General features: G+C 47.5%; 4 protein-coding genes across 9 annotated transcripts in view; 1 reads left to right on the top strand and 3 right to left on the bottom strand.

The window, feature by feature from the left end:
- The window catches only part of LOC310827821 (erythroblast NAD(P)(+)--arginine ADP-ribosyltransferase-like), an 840,324-nt gene that overhangs the window by 18,993 nt on the left and 798,466 nt on the right, over positions 1 to 22,865 (top strand). The gene's annotated exons all lie outside the window — the stretch shown is intronic.
- LOC310827682 (uncharacterized protein) overlaps positions 1 to 22,865 on the bottom strand; it is an 83,578-nt gene that overhangs the window by 11,720 nt on the left and 48,993 nt on the right. Inside the window, exon 1 of one of the 2 annotated variants that reach the window (XM_083703980.1) lies at positions 986 to 1,640. The exons of the other annotated variant lie outside the window; for it this stretch is intronic. The gene's annotated coding sequence lies outside the window, so the exon portion shown is untranslated. Of the gene's footprint in view, positions 1 to 985; positions 1,641 to 22,865 lie in introns of those variants that run through there. 2 annotated transcript variants of the gene reach the window in all.
- Positions 1 to 22,865, bottom strand: part of LOC310827678 (uncharacterized protein) — a 244,131-nt gene that overhangs the window by 202,817 nt on the left and 18,449 nt on the right. The window contains exon 1 of one of the 5 annotated variants that reach the window (XM_083703961.1): positions 2,893 to 2,991. The exons of 2 other annotated variants lie outside the window; for them this stretch is intronic. The gene's annotated coding sequence lies outside the window, so the exon portion shown is untranslated. Of the gene's footprint in view, positions 1 to 1,740; positions 1,944 to 1,989; positions 2,230 to 2,892; positions 2,992 to 22,865 lie in introns of those variants that run through there. 2 more of the 5 variants (XM_083703969.1, XM_083703960.1) reach the window with 2 other exon arrangements.
- Positions 1 to 22,865, bottom strand: part of LOC310827769 (uncharacterized protein) — a 174,871-nt gene that overhangs the window by 135,106 nt on the left and 16,900 nt on the right. The gene's annotated exons all lie outside the window — the stretch shown is intronic.

Here is a 22,865-nt window from a genome sequence, read left to right as displayed (position 1 = left end):
CTATATTCATTATGAATTTTTAAAAATGTATTCTATATTAACCTTGTTTATGATCGACATTTTTGTATTGACTCTTAGGAAGTTTGATTCTTGCTAGATTATAAAAATAAACATTAATGCCTACTCTCATCACCGCAATTAAACAGAGTTCAAGGCAGTACACATTTCAGCAGCACAAGAGATCTGACAAGGAAATGGGTTCCACAATTTGCCACCTGCTCTCAGCCTCTCTTCCTGGGCAGTAGACCGTTCATTCCATCACTTTGCAAGGAGGGAAGATTCCTCCTATACAGAGTGGGAAAAGCCAAAGGTGTGAGATAGCAGAAGTGGAGTTGGAGCTGAGTTCCACCTATGCTCTGATTGTGCTTACAGAAAGATTTGAAGATCCCTCAATTTCTCTTGACACCCCCAGCTTTCCCCCAAGATGAGGCAAAAGGAAAGGTAGGGCAGAGAGGGAGAGAAAGAGATCTGATGCAGGTCTCCCCAAATTGCGAGGATTAAGAGCAAACTCACACATGTTGCAGTCTTAAAATAAGCGAAAGGGGCAGAGAGCAGAGAAGAATAAACAATGGGGGATGCCATCAATGACTGAAATACTTTCCCCATTAATTGATGGAGACTGGTAAAATAAACCAAGGGAACACACAGAAATGTCCAGGATGCAGTAGTCCAGATGGTCCACAGCCACCTGCCCCATCCCTCCTGCAAGGAGGCAACTGGCAGCAGCAGAGGTGCTCAGCATCTTAGGATTTAGGGCAGGGGTCCCCCTAGTCCCACCCCAAAGCCCAGGAGAGCCTTGCGCTGCAGCCTTCACTCATTTGCTCCAAGTCTGGGCCAAATCAGGATGGATTCGTAGCCTTTCCAAAGAGCCAGAGAGCAGGAGGCGAGGGCATCATCAGCTGGAATGGTTTGCAGCAGCCATGCAAAATAAGCCTTTGACAACAAAAGAAGCCGTGACCACTTCTAATGTGCAGATGCGTCTTACCAGAAACGTGGGAATTGAATGACTCTCCCTTTGCCCACAAGTGGCTCTCTTCCTTGAGTTATTTCAGGGGAACAGAACGACTTGTGTTGGTCCCTTCTGAAAGTACAAGTCTGCTTCAGGCACAGAAGCCACTTCTCCTCTTATCTATTCGGGAGTGACAAAGTGCAAGGGGACAAGGATCACTTTCAGGGGGAGAAGGAAGTTGCAAGATGGTGGAAGCCGTTCCCACTCATCAGCATTTCACTCCAAAAAGGCTCTTCAGCACAGCATCGTAGAGTTGGAAGGGACCCCAAGGGCCATCCAGTCCAACCCCCTCCTGCGACCTCCCCACAAGTCGGATCCATGCAGAATCAAGGTCCTTAGTTGCACAACCCTCCCTTTCCTGGTATCCGGACCCAAAATGGATCCATGGAAGCCGGATGGCTTCATACAGCAGAGATTGACATCACGGGGGATCTGTTCTCCCCCCTGGGCTTTTGGGAAAGAGGTTGTCAGCAGGGCCTCCATCTTGGCCTCAGATATGGGGGCTCTTGGCAGTAGAGGAAGGTTTCCCTCGACACTGAGCCACAACCAGCCTCAATTTATATGAGATTAGGAGAGAAGAGGCTTTCTGGAGCAAAAGCAGTTGAGGGCCCTGAGATGTTTGGGTGAAGGGCTGTTGTACAAACAACAACCGCAATAAATATTATCTTCCATTTTTATGCATTGTGGCAGCAGCAAGGCCATGCTCTGGGGAAACCCTTCCAACCCCTCACAGATGAAGGAGGAAATTCTGTGTATTTAGAGGGTGGAAGCACTGACAGGAATTTGCCTCCCGGTATAAATGTGACGGGGCCGTCCCCTCCTGAGGCTGCTGAACTACAACTCCCACCACCAGGCGCTTTAGCCAGGCTAGCTGGGGCCGGTGGGAGTTGTAGTTCGGCAACATCTTTTGCACCCAAAATCCCCCACGCCTGCCCCAGGGAAAGGAACCTTTTGAACTCCTCATGAGTAACTCCCCTCACAAATCTTATTTCTTTGACTGGCCAAAGGGTCTTCCGATGCTGCTCTGGAGGGAAACATTTTGAACCTGCTGCTCTGGTGGCCTCAGGATAAAGAGCGGGAAAATCCTAGCTGTTTCTGAGGGGAAAGGGTATAAAATTCTCCTCAGAACCAGTCCTCAAACTGCTTAGGGCAATTCACTCCTTTTGCTTCTGGGGGGGGGGGGAGAGAAACTTGCACAGTCAGCTTCTAGGTTAACAATATTTGTTCTGCGATTTCTGTCCATCCTGCAGCGTTTGCACAAAACTCAAGAGCACCACTCCTTAACTCCTGGGATTTCGGGCCTGGAAAAGCGATGAGGAAGGAGATACGCTGCCATTCGCTTTTCATAATATCCCTTCTGAGCGTTCGGTGCAATCTCTCAGATCCCTGACTAGCACCCTTTTTATGAAGCTGAAAAGCTCTGGGCGAAGGGACTTAATATCACTGTCATCAAGGGACAGGAGGAGGAAACCTCGGCATATTTGGGGCACGTATTTCCCCCCTCAGCGCCCTCTTGGCTCCGGTTGCCATTTCACGCATCAGAACTGTGGGGCTGGATTGATGCTGCACCAAAATGGCTGCCCTGCTGGGCAAGGCTTTTCCAGAGGGGCTTCCACAGAGGAGTCAGGAACCCCCAAGCCCACTCCCCGAACTGGCCCTTCCTGGCAAGTGGAGGGAGGCTGTTTCCCCCACCATGCTTGCCTCACAAAATGGAGCCTGGGGGCGCATTGCCTGTCGTGTGGCCCCAGGCTGAGGGGAGAGAAGAGGAGGCTGAGGGGATGCTCCCGCCTGGCCATGGCCTTATGAAGAACAGTGGCAGGATTTGGCCTGCAGAGGGTGGGGAGGGCAGAGGGGACCCTCCGGGGGGGGGGGATGCCCCCCACCATTCACTCCACCCTGAACTCTGCTGACTTGGCCTCGGGCACAATGCCCACCACAAGGTGGATATTGCGGTTCTAATGGGGGTCGCCCCCCATTTCCTGCCTGCACCCCTCTCCCATTGTACAGGCTCCGGAGTCGGCACAGGAGAATATGGGGCAACCAAGCCCCGTTTCTCCCCCTTAAATAGTTTGTGAGCTGTGGTGGATCCTCAGATCCGGCCTTGGCTTTCCTCTGGCTCCACAATGATCTGGCATTATTAGATATATAATATATATTTAAAAATCTGTTGGAGGTCTGGTGGTGCCAGAGCATTGTGTGGGGCTCCTCTCTCCCATTTGTGACCAACTCTGCCTTCCCTCAGGGGACACGGGGGGGGGGCATTACTGGGCCCCTCAATATAAGAGGAGAGAGAACGCTAAAAAATATCCAAATTCATTCCCTCCGTTCAGAAATAATAACCGAGGGGCCTAGCAGGTGCGGTTTCAGCCTTTCCTTTCCTGAAGCAGATTCTGTTTCCATGGGAGAAATGTTGGAGGGGAGGCCAAGAGTCCCCAGTGAGCGCTGTATTTTCTTCAAGGCCTGACGCCTCGTGAAGTGATAAGAGAAGGCCTTGCAAGGGATTCTGTTAGGGGTTGATTTAAAACCAGGTCCCCCAGTCTGGCCTCCCAGTGGCTTCTTGTGGTAAAAAAATGGCTGAGTGATCAGGCCTCCTTGGAGCACCCCACAATCGCCTGACCGTGGCTCCCATAGGTTCAGGTTGGGGGTCCAAGCCAGGAGACTGGAGCAAAACAGGAGGCCTGATCTTCATGGTTGCAACAAGACTTCAAACTACCACATGGAAGAAGCAGAGGGAAGCCCCAAACAAAGGATGGCTCCACTTTTTTATATAAATTTCCCAGAGTTTCCCATAAAACATCATACATTTGTCATGACTATGTCCTGAACTGGGAGGGGTCTTCTGGCAGAAACCTGAGCACCAGGCTTGCCCTGTCCCTCACCTGACCTTCACCTTCCAATCTTTTGGTGAAACAAAAGTATTTACATGTTCCTGTTTTCCCAGCCAAGTTCAGCACACCCTTTGTCTTGAGGGAGACCCCAATCCTCTGAGCTTGGGTTTGCAATTGTTCTTGGAATGACTACCAGGATGCCAGAAATTATCACCCTGGCAGTGGGGCCTGCTGGGTACGTGTTCTCACGTTTCAGAAATTATGGCTGCCCCTACCCATGGTCCCAAGATTCTCCTCTGATAGCCATTTTCCTTCTGAGTAGAACAACATTGGAATGGTGTAAATGCGTCACTGGAGTGATTTCATATGAATTTCTAAAGTTTCCCCATTGAACCAGTACATAGAGACATTTCCTATATCAGGGAATTGCTACATTTGGTAAGTCTCTCATCCCCCTTCCAAGTACACTTCCACACTTTCTAGGCAGAGGACCGAGCCGTTATTCATTTTGCTTTGCTGCTTTATCTGGGAAAACCTTAAAGGTTAAAGGTAAAGGTACCCCTGCCCATACGGGCCAGTCGTGTCCGACTCTAAGGTTGCGCGCTCATCTCGCTTAAGAGGCCGGGAGCCGGCGCTGTCCGAAGACACTTCCAGGTCACGTGGCCAGCGTGACAAGGCTGCACTGGCGAGCCAGCACCAGCGCAGCGCACGGAAACGCCGTTTACCTTCCTGCTAGGTAAGCGGTCCCTATTTCTCTACTTGCACTTAGGGGTGCTTTTGAACTGCTAGGTGGGCAGGAGCTGGGACCGAGCAACGGGAGCTCACCCCGCTGCAGGGATTCAAACCGCCGACCTTACAATCAGCAAGTCCTAGGCACTGAGGTTTTACCCACAGCACCACCCGCATCCCTAGCACCACAACAAGGGCAGTTGTATTACAGGCACATATTACATTGTGGGACTGACACGTAGTGGATATTTTAAATATTATATTCTTAAGGTCCCTCCAGACATTTCTGTTGCTCTGAATTGTAGGATGAAGCCTGTATCAGCTCTGGAGAAAGAAGCAGGTTTCCATGAAATGCTGATCTGGGGGACCGGTTCCTGGAACCTCTCAATTTTTTTCCTCATCTGAGCAGATTTTGCAAAGGTATTTATTTTCATTATTGTACAAGGCACACTGGAAAGGGGATGTGGCCTCTGCGACCGAGTTATTCTGAAACTGAATCTGAAGGGGGTGGTGATGGTCACAGGCGTTCAGAGGGTCTAACGTGGAGCAAGGGTATGAAAGAGGAAGCCGTCCTTCTTGCAAACTGTAAACGCAGCATCTCCTTTTACAACGGTTAGGGTTGTCCGTTCACGTGGAGCATCACAGGAGTATCTGTGGAGGCCTAGGAAGGAGCTGCCTGGTTCCCCATTAGAAGAAGGAGTGTTCCTGGTTTCCCTAAATGTGGCAGTTGTGAGGCTATTCTGAACAAAGTCCTTGGACACAAGAGATGCTTCCAGATGTCCGCCAGTCACACATTTTCTTCAGCAGTGGCAGCGCATGAGGTGGGGCGGGAGCAGAAGTGGTCTCCTCCAGGCAAGGTGGGGAGCAGGGGGTGGCTTGCCAGTGCCACTTCACCCCGCCCTAACTTGAGCATGGTGCCCACCCCCAGAATGGCACAGTTGATGCTCCCCACCTCGTCACCCCTGCCATGCCACTGTACAGTTTGGGGGTAAGATTTTTGAGTGAGTTCTGGCTGTTTAATTCTCAACATATTTAGAGTGCACTGGGCTATATAGATTCATTTTAAACTGGTTTCTGACCTAGACTTAGCATGGTCAGATATGGTCACTCTGCTGGTTGGCTAAGGCTTGGAGGAGGAATATGATGGCCTTAGTTCTCCTGGACCTTTCAGTAGCTTCTGAAGAGGCTGCCTGGGGTGGGACTCCAGGGGCAGTGTGTCTGAATGCTTCCAGTATATACCGTAAATAGGAACTCAAATATTGCAAACTGCCATAGCATTCCAGCAATGAAACCTAAGCTCTGTGTGTAGGCAGCAGGGCACCCCTGGAACTCCACACTGCTCAGATAAGTGGAGTCAATGTAAGATGGCGGGGTCACAAAAAACGTATGGCAGTCCATGGGGCACGGGGCCACCCAAAACCCGACGTCATTCGATTCACTCCAAAGCAGTGCAAGACGTTGACAAAAACCCCCATGCTTTGCAACACCCCAAAAGTGGAGCAACCAGACTAAGTCTAAGCAATCAGCACTAAGCACTAAGTAATCACTAAGTAATCACTAAGCAATCAGTGAAGGGAGATGGGAAGGATTTCTCTCAGTATTCCCTGTGCTTGCTTTGTACTTTGTACCTAAGAAAGATTGCTCTCAAGTACTATCTGCAGGACATTCCTGTGCTAATCCTGTGCAAATCTCACTTCTGCAAATTTCGGCGAGACAGTCAGCACACCGCCAGTGAGTGTTTGCTAAATTTGTCTGGCGGGTCAAAAGTCTATTTCTTAGCTTGCAAAAACATTTTAGCTGCTGTTTGCAGATTTAACCAGGCCTGCCAAAGAGGCCCCCTTCCTGCCTTATGCTTACTAATGCAAAAATAAGAAAAGACACATACAAGCAAGAGGGGAGGGGGGAGTGCTTAACTAGCAGAAAAACACGTATGAGGAAGTGCTTAGCCGGCAGAAAGATGTGTTAAGCAAGCAATAAGAAGTTGAACATTTGCCAGCTGATTGGGAAAGTCTGTAAAGGGTATGGGAGGGGGGAGAGTGTTCAGAAAAGTATAAGAAAGTCTGCTGAAGTGTCTTGAGACACAACCAGTTTTTAGGAACTATCCTTCTGGTTGTCTCTGCGCACAGATTGTCTCTGTGCACAGATTTCAATAAACTTTTTCTCCAAAGAAGATTTTGCTTTCCTGGTACTTTTGTTCCCTCCAAGGTCCGGGGATGGCGAGGCTGATGGATCCCTAGGTAAATAAGGCTTCATTTCTTTGGGGGCTCGTCCGGGATAAGCCTCCTCCCCAATACAGACCGGAGGGCCAGGCTCAACCAAGGTGAACAGCTCGGCAGCGTTTTGCAGGCTCCCGTGCGCACCCCGCCTGTTTCGTGGGGGGGAGCCAGCCACACTGTTCTGGAGTGGAGACATCTTGTTGAGGGAGGAAAAGAGGACGGCGCCAAAAAGGGACAGGTCCGCAGCGGAACAGGTAAGCCCGACGGAAAGGGCAGCCCGACGGGAAAGGGCGAGGCCTGATCAGCCTCACCTGGTTGTGCAGTACAGTGCCAGCCAGGAACAAGGGGATTGGTTGTGCAGTAGAGTGCCAGCCACCAGGAATAAGGGGACTGGTTGTGCAGGAGAGTGCCACCAGCATAAATCTGGAACAGAGGAAGGAGGGGAAATTATATTGATGTGATTTGTATGTTGTGTGTGTTGCATGTCAGATACTCCAGTGATTGAATTGTCGAGTGTGGGCCGGGGTATTAGTGCCCCTTGGCCGAGCGGTTGCAGGATTGTGCATTTTCTGCCAGGGCGACCTCGCGCAGATCACAATCTGTAGTATATGAAGTGTGACCGAATTTTTACTGTGAATAGGAGCGGAGTATTTGGAAGAAATGGGTTCTGGCTAAAGTAAAAGTACCCCTTTGGAATGCTTTTGGGGATTTAAGCTGATGAAGGGGGAGGATGAGGACATTGTGAATTAGATTGGCCCACTCAAAAGAATAAATTGGCCGTCCACCAGGACCCTTGATTTGTAATTCATTAATCCATTATATCAGAACATTTTGAATGTCCATTCTGATCAAATCCCCTATATTTCCACATGGAAGACCAATGTGGAAAGGAACCCCCCCCCCCTTTGGCTGAAGTCATGATGCCAAAAAGTCTCAGGCAGCTGTATCTGCTCAGTCAGGAAGACAGGAGGACAACCCCCAGTCCTCCAGGATTTAGAGAGGGAAGAAGATAAAGTTTTAATGCCCCCACCGCCTTATGCCCCGGCAACAGCCCTGGCACCACCCCCGCCACAGGGAGCAGATGACCCAGCCCCCAATCCCGTGGACAATGCATTGTTAGACCTGGACAAAGATGAAGAAAGGGAGGAAACAGAAGAGGATGATGAGGATGAGGCATTTGTAGGAAGATTGGTTAAGTTGACAAGTGATGGAAAGATAGGAACAGAGGAACAGGCAGAACGTTCAAGAAAGTATGTGGAACCTTATGCAGGAGAAGTGGACGTCAGTCCCCATTTGTTAAAAATAGCGGGATGTACAGGGGAACAGAAAAGGAAGTGGCAGAAAGAGTGGGGAAGGCAGTGAAAAGTGTGACCCTCCATAGGGCACATAAAGCACAGGAAAAGGGCGCGGCCAGAGTGATGCCTCTCCGCAGAGTGTATGACCCTCCGGCCCCCGCGGGATCTAACGGGGTGGTGCCCAATAGAACTTATACAAGTTCAACATATCCCCTTCTCTAGTGCAGAAGTTTGTAATTGGAGGAACCAAAACCCTTCATTTGAAGAAAACCCAGCAAATCAGACCACTGAAGGGCAAAATACCCTCACCACTTATCGCCAGAATGTCTTAAATGGCATGAGGAGGGCAGCCAGAAAACTCACCAACTTTGTGGAGGCCAGAGAATTAGTGCAAGGAACAGAGGAGGCCCCTGGAGCCTATTTAAAGAGGCTGAAGGAAGCCTACCGCCAGTATACCCCTGTGGACCCAGATAAGGCTGCCAATATCCCTATCATAAAAACTGCCTTTGTAGCCCAGGCAGCGCCCGATATCCGCAGGAACATTTTTATGGGCCACACCCTTGAATGGATGCTAGAACTAACCCAGACCACTTATAATCAGAGGGAGGAAGAGGCCCAGAAGAAAAAGGAGAAGTTGATGGCCCTGAGGACGGGAGGTCCACCGTTAGGAGGAACCGCCCGGGGAGGAGGGCGAGGCCGCTTAGGAAAGAATCAGCATGCCATCTGCCGAGAGGCACCTACTTCCTCTCCCAGGCTAAAATGAGGAAATATCAGATGCTATTATTACATCCGCGTTAGAAATTCCAAGTCACCACAGCCCTCAACCCAGCTACCCTATTACCGGTAGGAGAAGGTGGGGAGCCCACGCATGACTGCATTGAAGTAATGGATGAGGTGTACTCTAGCAGGCCTGACTTTAAAGATGAAGCAGACCCCCAGTGGCCATCATGGTTTATGGATGGAAGCAGCTTCATTGAGGCTGGACACCGGAAGGCAGGTTATGCAGTGGTAGCCCTGGAAGACCAGGTGATCAAGGCAAAGCCACTCTCGCCTGGAACATCGGCCCAGCTGGCAGAATTAATTGCGCTCACCAAAGCCCTAAACCTGGTGACAATGAACCAGCCTTTGTTCATTTAATGTTGCAGGAATTGGCCAAGGCACTACAAATCAACTGAAAGTTGCATACAGCACGCAGACCCCAGAATCAGCTAACCAAGCTGACATAGGAAACTGGGTCTAATTGGGTGACAATGTTACCCCTGGCATTACTCAGGGTCCGCAATCTCCCATTAAATTGTGCTTGGGAGACCGGTCCCATATGTCAGAATGTTGTGCCCACATGTTGGTCAGGATATGCAATTGAATAATTATGTCCAGACATTCTTCCGAGTTTTCTTTTGTCTCGACAGGTGGACCCAGGCTCGCAACCCCTGTGTGTTGGCTGCATCAGTTCGAGCCAGGTGATGAAGTGTGGGTAAAAGATTGGGCACGGACGCCGCTACAACCGTGCTGGAAGGGACCTTATACCGTCCTGCTCTCCACACCCACTGCCGTGAAAGTCGCCAGCATCACCCCTTGGGTCCACCACACCAGAGTGACCGCTACAGATTGGACTGTGCAACTAAATCCTGATTAACCCCTTTGGCTGACCATCTCCAGACCCTCCGCTGACGACCGCTCTGCTGATATCACACCGGAAGCTGATATCTCTACGCACAGCTGAAGAATTGGATGGGAGGGGCGCCCGCGGGCAGCGTCCCCAACGTGAAAACCCGTGCCGGGACTGATCCAGGAAGTCCACCAGGACATTTAATATTTTCATAAGGACTTTCTCTTTTCTTTTTTTTCTGTTATCTGCTCTATGCCCCACAGCCCTGACCCCACTGAGCCATACCGCCCCTACTGGCCTGCTGGCCTCTGCTACGAATGGTTCGTCTTGCCGGTGGTAAGAGATGGCGTACTCTTTGGCTATTGGAAACTGGGGATTGATGAGATTGCCGTATTGAAACACCCCACTGCCCCGTTGTGGCTCCTCTCCCACACCACTGTCCAGCACGTGTGGATAGTGCTCATACGGGAAGTTGCTGAGACGGTTGAAATCTATCGAGTTCTGGACCGCTCTTGCTGTTGTGGGAGGGTAGTCAACTGTTATCTGGGGGGTAGAGCACTGTACCAACCTCATTTGATAGACCAGGTCCTACTCTTAATCCAGGCGTTAGATGGGACGGAACCTATCTTAATGCAAGTGTTGCAGGGGTGGGAGCCTTAACCAGGTGTGCATTGAAATTGCTGAACAAGTGCCAGTAAGAGTTGCCACCCCAGGATTTCAGCTTCCATATGCTCTGGTCAGTAGGGAGGCAGCACGAAAGTTCAATCCACCCAACAGGGTTAGTAGAAAAGTTGACCCACATAGTGGGAGCATCAGCTCACCGGTGGGCTCTCATCCTTGAGGCTCAACAGGTAATCGGGCACGAATATCAGTGGGCTCTTCAACAATGAGCACACCCCCTGAATATTGCTGGGAGGAACCATGGGGTGATTGGGGATGGTGGATGGGAGTTATTACAACTGCCCTTGCCACATGGATGTGTCTCTTTTTCTGCTGGCATGAGCGTCATAGGCTCTGCGGGAGACGACGGCCCGATCCTTCTATCCCCTTGATGATCCTCCTAGTGTTCCTTGTTCTCCTAGTTGCAGGAGACAAGGAAGGTACTGCACCTGGTGAACATGGTCAGATGGGGACTAGATTATTGAGTAAAATATCACGAGGAGAAAATTATCATAAGATGTGGAAAGACAATATTTATATCAAGGATATGTTCAAGTTCACCACAATGTTAAATCTTTCCAATTGTTGGCTGTGTATGCACATACCACCCTATGCTAAAAGGCCAGGTTTGATGCTACATGGAATTCCCATTGATGATATTTTTAATATAGAAAATAGAAAAAACCCTGAAGAAGCTCAGTGGCCGCCCGTAAAATTGGCCCTGTCCAAGACAGCTTTTATTTGTTTAAAATTTTCTGAAGGGTCAACCCCACGAGGGATTTACCCTGATTGCTTACATGTATTGAATTTTGTATTTGATAGGGCCTGCTCTGCCTTCGTTAATTATGGAAATACCTCCCGGTGTTATCAATCCGATACTAGCGCCAAGTTAATGACTGATATGCACCACCTCCACAAAAGCTCTAGTTCCAATTCTTCTGTTCAGACCCTATTAAATTTTACCCAGGAGCTATGGCACATAAGCCTTCTGTTTTCACAAGCTTTCAAGTGGTCGGAGCAACACCGAAACATCAGTCACCTTCTTCCGGAAGAACTCTGGCTAATTTGTGGCAATGCAGCATTTAAATCCGTTCCCCGAGATCTTACTGGAATCTGTACCCTAGGAGTGGTGGTTCCCCTTTTATATAAGATAGGAGAGTTACCAACATCTCTCAGACTGCGTAACCGCAGGGCAGTGAATACACCTATTAACCATTATGTTGGGACCCAGATATCGCGGGGTCTACTACCTTCCTTAGGGGCAGCCATGAATTATAGAGATCTTCATTTGCTCGCCAATTGGACAGAAGGATTATTTAATGATACCATCAAGGCATTAAAGGACCTCAACCAAGAAGTGTCTGCTATGAGGGAGGTCGTTTTGCAAAATCGTTATGCTTTAGATGTAATGTTGGCCTCGAAGGGAGGAGTTTGTGCGCTAGTTCATTCTCATTGCTGCATGTTTATCCCAGATAATAATGTCAGCATTTCGGCCACAATTGACCACATGGAAACAATGATAGCTGAAAACCCGCTAAAAACTACAGAAGGTGATCCATGGAATTGGTTATATTCTTGGCTGCCTGATGGTAGTTGGATCAGGAATATTATGGTATTAATAGTAGGGTCACTTATAATCCTTTTGCTTCTCTGCTTTTGTATTCCCTGCTTGATGCAATGCTTGCAGAATATGATGGAAAAGATGATGTCTCGCATGATGGGACCTCGTGTAATTGCTGTAATGAGAGAATATAGACCCCTACCCCAGAACGAATCTAAGTAATAGATTGTTCAAAAGAAGAGGAGGGAGTGAAGGGAGATGGGAAGGATTTCTCTCAGTATTCCCTGTGCTTGCTTTGTACTTTGTACCTAAGAAAGATTGCTCTCAAGTACTATCTGCAGGACATTCCTGTGCTAATCCTGTGCAAATCTCACTTCTGCAAATTTCGGCGAGACAGTCAGCACACCGCCAGTGAGTGTTTGCTAAATTTGTCTGGCGGGTCAAAAGTCTATTTCTTAGCTTGCAAAAACATTTTAGCTGCTGTTTGCAGATTTAACCAGGCCTGCCAAAGAGGCCCCCTTCCTGCCTTATGCTTACTAATGCAAAAATAAGAAAAGACACATACAAGCAAGAGGGGAGGGGGGAGTGCTTAACTAGCAGAAAAACACATATGAGGAAGTGCTTAGCCGGCAGAAAGATGTGTTAAGCAAGCAATAAGAAGTTGAACATTTGCCAGCTGATTGGGAAAGTCTGTAAAGGGTATGGGAGGGGGGAGAGTGTTCAGAAAAGTATAAGAAAGTCTGCTGAAGTGTCTTGAGACACAACCAGTTTTTAGGAACTATCCTTCTGGTTGTCTCTGCGCACAGATTGTCTCTGTGCACAGATTTCAATAAACTTTTTCTCCAAAGAAGATTTTGCTTTCCTGGTACTTTTGTTCCCTCCAAGGTCCGGGGATGGCGAGGCTGATGGATCCCTAGGTAAATAAGGCTTCATCAGCACTAAGCACTAAGTTTAAGCAATCAGCACTAAGCAATCAGCAATAAGTCGGGGGGGGGGTGTCACGAGGTTGCTGAAAACCTGACATCATCCAATTCACTCTGAAGTGGAGCTAAACACCAACGAAAGGTCTGTAGCAGTGTTTCGTGGTGAACACCTCGTGTTTTGCGGTGCCCCACAAACAGAGCACTCTGTGCGGCAGAGTGGGCATTGCTCTTTTTATGGGGTGTTGCAAGCCATGCGGGTTTTGCTGCAAAACGTTTGCCAAAGTTTGGCACCGGTTTGGAGTGAATCAGAGAACATTGGGTTTTTTGTGACCTTTTGACCCGCCCCACCATTTGAGGGACTATTGCTCTGTTGGTGGGGTGCTTCAAAATGCAGGGGTTTTGCTGCAAGACATTGCAAAATGTTTGCTAAAGTCTGGCGCCAGTTTAGCAATTAGACAATGTTTGGTTTTTGGTGAGCTTTTGACTCCCAGCTTAGAGTGTGTATCACTCTCTTTGTGGGGCATTGCAAACCACGGGATTTTCACTGCAAACTGTTTGCCATAAAATTCCTTCCAGTAGCACCTTAAAGACCAACTAAGTTAGTTCTAGGTATGAGCTTTCGTGTATCTGAAGAAGTGTGCATGCACACGAAAGCTCATACCTAGAACTAACTTAGTTGGTCTTTAAGGTGCTACTGGAAGGAATTTTTTGTTTGCCAAAGTTTGACACTTGTTTGGAGTGAATTGGACAATGTTGCATTTGGGGACATTAACTACAATCCCAGGTTTCCTATATCAATTACAGTGGTACCTCAGGTTACATTCGCTTCAGGTTACATACGCTAACCCAGAAATAGTGCTTCAAGTTAAGAACTTTGCTTCAGAATGAGAACAGAAATTGTGCTCCAGCGGCGTAGCGGCAGCAGGAGGCCCCATTAGCTAAAGTGGTGCTTCAGGTTAAGAACAGTTTCAGGTTAAGAACGGACCTCCGGAACGAATTAAGTACTTAACCCAAGGTAACACTGTACTCTGTGGGGCACTGCAAAATGTTGCAAAACAACTGTAAAACTTTGGCACTGGTTTAGAGGGGATCCCAGATTTTGGAGTTCAACTGGTTTAGAGGGGATCCCAGATTTTGGAGTTCATAGCTGAGCCATTGCCATGATTAAACAATTTAAACGGCAAGTTTGCAAGATACGAACTGGAGTATTGCTTGTTTATAATATGTGTGTTCTGTATGTGTGTGTCCAGAGGGCAACATTCACGTTTACATCACATTAATACACAAAAAGGACATTGTGGCATACAATGAGCTATGAAAATGAAGTCCTGTTTACACTGAAAATGAAATACCTGCACCAAATGAAGGAAATGGTGAAGCTGACATACAAAGCACTTTGTATTGTTCCAAAAGTTGGGTGCCACCCCCACTCTCTGCAGGATTCCAGGGCTTCCCAGCACTCACCCTGGGTCTGTGTACCTTTGGAGAATTGAGACACGGCAGAGACTGTTGTAGCTTTAAAAAATATGCTTTGTTCACCTATTTACACCTTCAGTTTGCGTGGAGGGAGTCCAGATCTTACATCACGGTCATTTCAAGAGGGGCTTGTCCCTCAGAGCAGTGCAGCCCTGGAGTCCAAGGCATCTCTCCCAGCCAGCCTGCAGCCAGCCTGCCCAAGATGGATCCCAGTCTTTTTTCTCCCCCTTCTTCTTCCCAGCACCCCTTGGTAAAAACTCTCCCTTCCTGTCACTTCGAACCCACACCCCATCACCGTGACAACCTCTGTCTGCTCAGACCCAGGCTCTCAGATGGGCCATCAACTCCTTCTGTCATGTTAATGCCTTTGCTCATTAACAACTCTAGCTTCCAATCTGGGGCTAGAATCTCACCCAATAGTCTCCATACAATGGTTTGGAAGAGGGGTGGCGAAGTCTTAAAAGTCCCAGTTCAGTACCACTGCCTTCACTCTTGCGAGTTCATTGTTACATGTTAAAGAAAAAGGAAGAGAGTTTGGTGGCTTGTTCAGCTTGTTTTATCATTCAGTACTGTGCCCAGTCCCTAGAGAGATAAAAAGAGAGAGAGTTTATATATTGATGTTTTCCCTCATTTCACAGTCAATCTCCACCCTATCTTTACTTGCCTTCAATTTACTCTTCAAAATACTTAACACAGTATTTTGCCATCTTTTCCCCATCCTCTCCCAATAAATCAAATCCCATACATGTATTTTTAAAAGTTTGTTTGCTCACACAAACACCCCTGGAGCACCAACCATGTAAGCTTTGGCAGCAACAATTCACGTGTGAAAAGAGCAAAGAGAGAGAAACAGAAAGTAGCTACAGTATTTGGTTTCTCAATGCAAGTAAATGGGAGTACCAAAGATTCAAATTTCTGAATCTTGATTCAGAGGGTCAAAACAATTTGGTTCTCAATCAATTCAGTCCAAATTGTGGCCTGATCTGAACTGCCAAATTGGGTGTTGAACTGGATTTGGGGTGGGGTGGGGCTTGAACAGCCCTAAACACCGATTGAGAAGCATTTTATTTACAGCAACAGAAAATGGAGAACCTGCTGCAGTATTTGTTAAAAAGGGTTTCATAATCCCTCATGTGCACACCCACAGCACGATGTGAATAACACTCAAGAGGACCCGAACTCACTGCTGATAGCCAAGAGTCCGTTTGCAACAATATACATTAATATTTTAACGTATAATTTTTTTTAAAAAAATTGTCTGGTAGCACCTTAGAGACCAACTAAGTTTGTTCTTGGTATAAGGTTTCATGTGCATGCATACTTCTTCAGATACACTGAAACAGAAGCCACCAGACCGTTATATATAGTGGGAGGGTGGGGTGGGGTTTTTCTCAGGAGATGGGTGGGGTTTTTCTCAGGAGATTGACTCGATGGGTATGGTAAACCTGTTAACGATTGCAATTAGTCCTACAGGAAAAAGCAAGGGATAGTATGCAGATTATTAGCATATATAATGAGACAGGAATCCAATACAGTGGTACCTTGGTTTGCAACCGCTTCGGATTACAACCGTTTTGAATTACAACCATGTCAAACCTGGAAGTGTGTGTCTCTTTTTTGGATTACAACCAATTTTTTTTTTTTTTTGTATTACAACTAATTTTGGGGGGGAGGCCCCATTGGCTAAAGTGTGCCTTGGGTTACAACCTGTTTTTATTTACAACCGGACCTCTGGAACAGATTATGGTTGTAAACCAAGGTACTACTGTATCTCTATTAAGACCAGGTCTCTACACGGTTTTCTCTTTAGTGATACTGAAAACTATGGAGAGACCTGGTCTTAATATAGATATTGGATTCCTGTCTCATGCATACTATCCCTTGCTTTTTTCGTGTGCATGTACACAAAAGCTTATAGCAAGAACAAACTTAGTTGGTCTCTAAGGCACTACTGCACATTTTTTTTAATTTTTAAATATTTTTTATATGTTTCGACTGCGTCAGACCAACACGGCTACGTACCTGAATCTAGAACCATTAATATTTTATTTATACCTGTCCCGGTGCAATGTGCATCAAAAGCAAACAAACTTCCTAAATCTGGCCTGCAGGGCAGAACGCCTTTTTATTTTACTTTCTTTGTACAGATCCTGCTCCTCCAGCAGCAGAGGCTCCTTGCTTGCAGTGTTTTCTCTTAGCTCAGCCGATTCCCTCACTTCCTTCAGCAGCTGGATTCTCTCCTGGCATCCGGGCTCCAGATCCTGCTCTTCTGAAATGATGAGCAGGTCAATGTATTCTTGGGTGGAGAGCGGGTTGGGCTTCAACCCAATTTGATGCAAGCGCTGGAGGCTTTGAGATGATTTCTGGATCAGGTCTTCTAAGGCTTGCTTAGCCTCTTTGTATTCCTGGTTGAGATTTCCAAGCACCTTCTCTGGGGTCATCGCCTCTCCAGAGGCGTCTTCATACTTTTGCTTCAACTCATCATAGGACTTAATCTCTTTTGTTACTTTATATTCAAACAGGTATTTCTGATTGAAGTGCATGTTCCACACGCAGCGGCCGGGACAGACATTGCATTTTCCCGTGTTTGCATTGATAGCTACACAACGGCGCTTGCCCTCATCTCTCCGGATTGGGCAAGGATAATGGCAGGTGTAGTGACAGTTCATGCAATTGGTTGTTGTCAGAACTGCCCTAGGTCCCAGCTCACAAAGGACCAACGCCAGGTCGTTGTTATATATACAAAAGTCTTTATTGAAGTTCAGTTTCCATTTTAAAGCCTTGGCGCGCAGCTCTACGTCTTAAACTCTAGACCGCCGAAGCTCCGTCTGAATCTCCTCCCCTTCCACACCAGTTTAAGACTCTAGCCTTGCTCCACCTCTTCCTTAGCTCCTTCCTCCTCTGGGCCCTCCTGCCCGCTGGGGTCTCAGCCTTTCTGGACTCCTCTGACGCTGATTCCCCGGATTCACTCCCCACCCTCCGGCGGGCTTTAGGACCTGGTTCCCTATCCGGGCTACCTGCTGTGTCGCTCGCCTGTACATTTGAACTTGGCGTGCGCGCCCAGTCGGCAACCTTCCTTTCGACCGTTCCCTCGCTCCCCGATGGAGGCGTGGTCAGCCCTAACTCATCTTCTCTCCCTCCTGGAGGAGACGCTGACCCTGATACCTGGGATTCTCCCCCCCCCCACTACGCTATGGTGGGGAAGCTGGTCCTGATCTCCACCCGCTGCTCTGGGAGTCACCGCTGGCCCCTTGCTCCTGGCGCGTCCCCCCTGGGACCCCCCTTGCCCTGGCCATCGGCGCCCCCCTCTGGGAATCTTCCGATTCGCTGGAAAGGCTCATGGAATCTCTCGGGCCACTGTCATCTTCTCCCATGCTGCCCTCAGATTCTTCCCCTTCGCTCTCCATTTCCTCTCTTCCCTGTGCCTCTGCTCCTGAGCCCCTGACAGTTGTGAATCTTCCAGCGGCAGAGATGTCTTCCTTCCCTGGCACAGATTTTTCTACTTCAAACTCAAAGTTTATGTTGGCTGCCCTCTCAGACTTGTGTTCCTCCAGAGCTTGCCTCGTCTTCCTCAACTCTTCCAGCTTTCCAAGGGCAGCTCTGATTTGGGGCTGCAACCCTTCCATGATGGCTTCTAGCTCCTTCCGTTCCCTGAGCACTTCCTTTGTCAGAGTTAAGCTTTCACTGTCTAGTAAGCTTAACGTGTCAAAAAATGTCTTCATGCTTGCAGTGCTCATTTTCCAGAACTTGTCATTAGGATTTAGGTTGCCTTCATTCTCTTCAGAATTGCTGGCAAACAGAGCTGAATTGTTGAATTTGAAGTGAACTGGGCTACCATTGGAATCTTTAATGCATGGCACATCCTCCCTCTTCATGGCTTCCAAAACAGGAAGAGAATGTCCGTCTGCAAAGGTGATCAGGATCTGGATGTTGTTCCTTATATCTGTCCCAAAAATGGAGAGCACAGAGTCAAAGACGTATTTCTGGGCACGAGTTAAGGCAGCACTGGAGGCCTGAAGTACAATACAGATGACATCGACATGATCCGTTCCTCCTGGGGTGGAGAAAAACTCCCGAATCTGCTTTGTTATCTTCTTCTTACCTCCGGTGTCTCCAAATCCTGGAGTGTCAATGAAAGTGAGAGAATAAGGGACTTCCAAACCCTTTTGGTGGTGCACTACGTAGGCGGTCACTTCTGAGGACTGACTTTCAGCCAGAATGAGTTTGAATCGGAAATCATCTTCCCATTGCACACCCAGGATATGATTGATCATGGCATTGACGAGAGTGGTTTTCCCTGACCCTGTTGCCCCCATCATCACAATTACTTTGTTGGGGACCTGCATGTTCTCTTTTCCTAGCTGGTATGTTTGGACAAGATGACACAACCTTGATGGCAGAAAGTGAGGAGGAATTAAAGAACCTTTTAATGAGGGTGAAAGTGGAGAGCGCAAAATATGGTCTGAAGCTCAACATCAAAAAAACGAAGATCATGGCCACTGGTCCCATCACCTCCTGGCAAATAGAAGGGGAAGAAATCGAGGCAGTGAGAGATTTTACTTTCTCGGGCTCCATGATCACTGCAGATGGTGACAGCAGTCAGGAAATTAAAAGACGCCTGCTCCTTGGGAGAAAAGCAATGACAAACCTAGACAGCGTCTTAAAAAGCAGAGACATCACCTTGCCAAGAAAGGTCTGAATAGTTAAAGCTCTGGTTTTCCCAGTAGTGATGTATGGAAGTGAGAGCTGGACCATAAAGAAGGCTGATCGCCGAAGAATTGATGCTTTTGAATTATGGTGCTGGAGGAGACTCTTGAGAGTCCCATGGACTGCAAGAAGATCAAACCTCTCCATTCTGAAGGAAATCAGCCCTGAGTGCTCCCTGGAAGGACAGATCCTGAAGCTGAGGCTCCAAGACTTTGGCCACCTTATGAGAAGAGAAGCCTCCCTGGAGAAGACCCTGATGTTGGGAAAGATGGAGGGCACAAGGAGAAGGGGACGGCAGAGGACGAGATGGTTGGATAGTGTTTTCGAGGATACCAGCATGAGTTTGACCAAACTGCGGGAGGCAGTGGAGGACAGAGGTGCCTGGCGTTCTCTGGTCCATGGGGTCACGAAGAGTCGGACACGACTAAACAACTAAACAACAACAACAATGTTTGGACGGGGGCCGATCGATCTGAGGTGGCCTCCAGGGGAAGTACATACACTGATGGTTGCCCATCTTCCACCAGGGTGCTTTCCTGGAGGTATTTTCGAGCTAGTATATTTGCCCCTTCTTCTTTTTCTTCTTCCATTGCTGTGGAAATCTCAGTCTCTTCGCTGGGCTCACTCTCAGCCCCATCAAAACATACAGCGGAGACTCTGAGTCTGTAGGTTCTGTGAGGCTTCAGCCCATCCAGCTGACAGGACTCTGTTCTTGCCCCTGTTCTTTTTTCATTCCATCTGTCCTTATCGCCCACCAGCCCCCTGTACTCCACTTTGTACTCCTTTATATCAGCTCCAATGACCTTTGGGCTCTCCCAGACAAGACTGATTTTGGAAGACTCTACAGTTCTCTCTCTCGGTTTCCCAGGAAGGCTGGTAGGAAGTGTCTGTACAGATCTACTCAAATCACTAGTCTCACTAAGTCCTGGTTTGCTCCTAGCAGTGTATCGAAACTGGTATTCTGAGTCTGGCCTCAACCCTTTCACGTGGAATGTCTCCTGACTGTTGTCTGTATTCACAATCTCCCAGTTTCCTTCTCCTGCAATCTTGTATTCTACCTGATAGCTAGAGATTGAAGCCCTCCCATACTTTGTGGGTTGAAATGTCAGCTGCACATGGTCATGTCCAATTCGGCCAACCAGGGGAGGGAGTACGTCTTCCTGAGTACGTTAGTTCAGGCACTGGGATCGGCCCTCAGTCTTCTGTCATGAAGACAGATGCAAATAATTCATTCAGCTTCTCCTCAATCTCCTTATACTCCATTAGCAGTCCTTTGACTCCCTTGTCATCAAAGTGTCCAACCTCCTCCATAGATGGTCTCCTGCTACAAAGGTATTTAAAGAACTTCCTGTTGCGGCTGAAATATTGAGAAATTTTGGAACAAGAGGGAGATAAATTGAAATTGCAGAGCTTTGAAAAACTAAAAGACAAGGTGCGAGATTGGCTTCATTATTATCAAATAATGGAGGCATACAATTTGGACAAGAAAATTGGTTTCCAGGTGGAAAAATCAAAATTGGAAACAGAACTGTTAGATCCCAAAACTAAGATTCTGTCAAGAATGTATAACTTGCTCTTGAAATGGAACACTCAGGACGAAATGGTGAAATCTGCTATGATAAAATGGGCACAAGATGTGGGACACAACATTATGCTGGCTGACTGGGAACAGTTATGGACCACAGGTATGAAGTTCACGGCATGTAATGCCTTAAGAAAGAATATTATGAAAATGATATACAGGTGGTACATGACCCCAGTCAAGCTCGCAAAAATATATCATTTGCCTGATAATAAATGCTGGAAATGTAAAGAGACTGAAGGTACATTCTTTCACCTTTGGTGGACATGCCCAAAGATCAAGGCTTTCTGGGAGATGATTTATAATGAAATGAAAAAGGTATTTAAATATACCTTTCTGAAGAAACCAGAGGCCTTTCTCCTGGGCATGGTCGGCCAATTGGTGTCAAAGAAGGATAGAATTTTCTTTATGTATGCCACAACAGCAGCAAGAATACTCATCGCAAAGTATTGGAAGACACAAGATCTACCCACCCGGGAAGAATGGCAGATGAAGGTGATGGAGTACATGGAACTGGCGGAAATGACTGGCAGAATCCGGGACCAAGGAGAAATTTAAAGACTATCTACAAAAATATTGTAATATTAAGGAATGTTAGAAGGATGTTGGAATGAAGTTATGTGGTTTTAGCAGTAATGTTACAAAGGAATATGTAAAAATGGATGGTTAAAAGGTGAGAATGTAAAGTTATAATATATTAAGATAAATTATTAAGATAAAAGCAAAAATGGGAAGGATTTGCTGAAATAACTAATTGAACTAGAATACAAAAAAGGGAGGTGTGAGGAGGTCAAGGAAACAAGTAAATGAAAGATAAGTTATGGGAAGGTTTGATTTGTTTTTTAATTGTTTGTATTTTTCTGTTTTTATTTTTTTCTGTTTCTCTTTTTTTGTAACCTTTAAAACTTTAATAAATATCATTTAAAAAAAGAGAGAATTCCTGGAGAACAGGTGAAGTCCCGGCAGACTGGAGGAGGGCAAATGTTGTCCCTATTTTCAAAAAGGGGGAAAGAGAGGACCCAAATAATTACCGCCCAGTCAGTCTGACATCAATACCAGGGAAGATTCTGGAGCAGATCATTAAGCAAACAGTCTGTGAGCACCTAGAAAGTGTGAGATTTTAACCAGCTTCTGCCCATCTGAAGCTAATACAGGCTCGTCTTATCTTGAGCCCAAACAGAGTAGTCCACACAGTAGAAGGATAAGCAGTATTCAGCATGCAATACATAATCGTTTTTCTTTGTGATGGTGCACTTCTTGTTCTTGAAGGAAATGTCAATTTTCCGTTCATTCAGCCGCGCAACACTGAGTAGATTGTGTGTGGCATCTGGAACATAGAGAACATCTTGTATCGATAAGTCCAAACTGTGAAGAACAACAGTTCCGTAGCCTTGACTGGAGATCGTGTGGTCATCTGCCTGGTGAATCGCACCTTCCTGCGGTGTAAAAGTGGCTCGTGGCACCCGAATCCACCACGAAGAAAGATCTAGACGTCTTCTGGACCTTTGCAACCTTTGGAGTGAAGCGTGAGACCATTGCCTTGTGGTGCGTTGTCCTGGACACCAGACCTTTGCCTTTGCCTTTGGCATGCGATGAGCCTTCGCTGCACTGCTCTGTCTTGGCCCTGTGAAATCTGCATTCCCTCTTCATATGGCCTAGACGTCCACGAGTAGTATTTCACTGCCTTCAAAGCTTTGGCGCCATCTGGTGGTTCCACTGCATTCTGGGATGACGTCTGTGAAGACTCCCCCTTACCCATGCAGCTAGCACCTCGGCGGTCTGCTTCGTTCAGAATCATGGCAGTAACATGGGCTACCGTGAGCTGAGCAGTTGGCTGAACAGCAATCTGAGTGGCAACGGACTCCCACAAGCATCAGCCAGCCTTGCATTAGCCATCTCTGCTGCATTAAATCAAGCTGCGTCTGTGTACAGCTGCTTCATTCCAAAAGCACTTTTAAAAGTATTTTCGGTTTTCAAGCCTCCCAAGCCAGTGAGCCTGTGCCACGGCAAATGGCTTTAAAAGTTCAAAGTCCAGCCATAAAGCCATTAATTAGTAGCTGGCAGGCTGCCCGGAGCATGAGCACATACCTCTCATCAATCTTCTTGACGCGCAGAGCAGATAACATCCGATCCGTCCCTCTGCCTCTGCCAGCATTCCGATCCTCTGTTTCTTTGTTCCTCTGCCAGCAGCCATTAGTTCAGTCCGATTTTGTTTTCCTGGGCCCGGAACAAAAAATGTGAGATTTTGACCAGCTTCTGCCCATCTGAAG

The sequence above is a fragment of the Podarcis gaigeae genome (genome assembly GCF_964106915.1).
Source record: "Podarcis gaigeae genome assembly, chromosome: 12".
Classification (NCBI taxonomy): domain Eukaryota; kingdom Metazoa; phylum Chordata; class Lepidosauria; order Squamata; family Lacertidae; genus Podarcis; species Podarcis gaigeae.
This window is presented reverse-complemented; position numbering and strand designations above follow the sequence as displayed.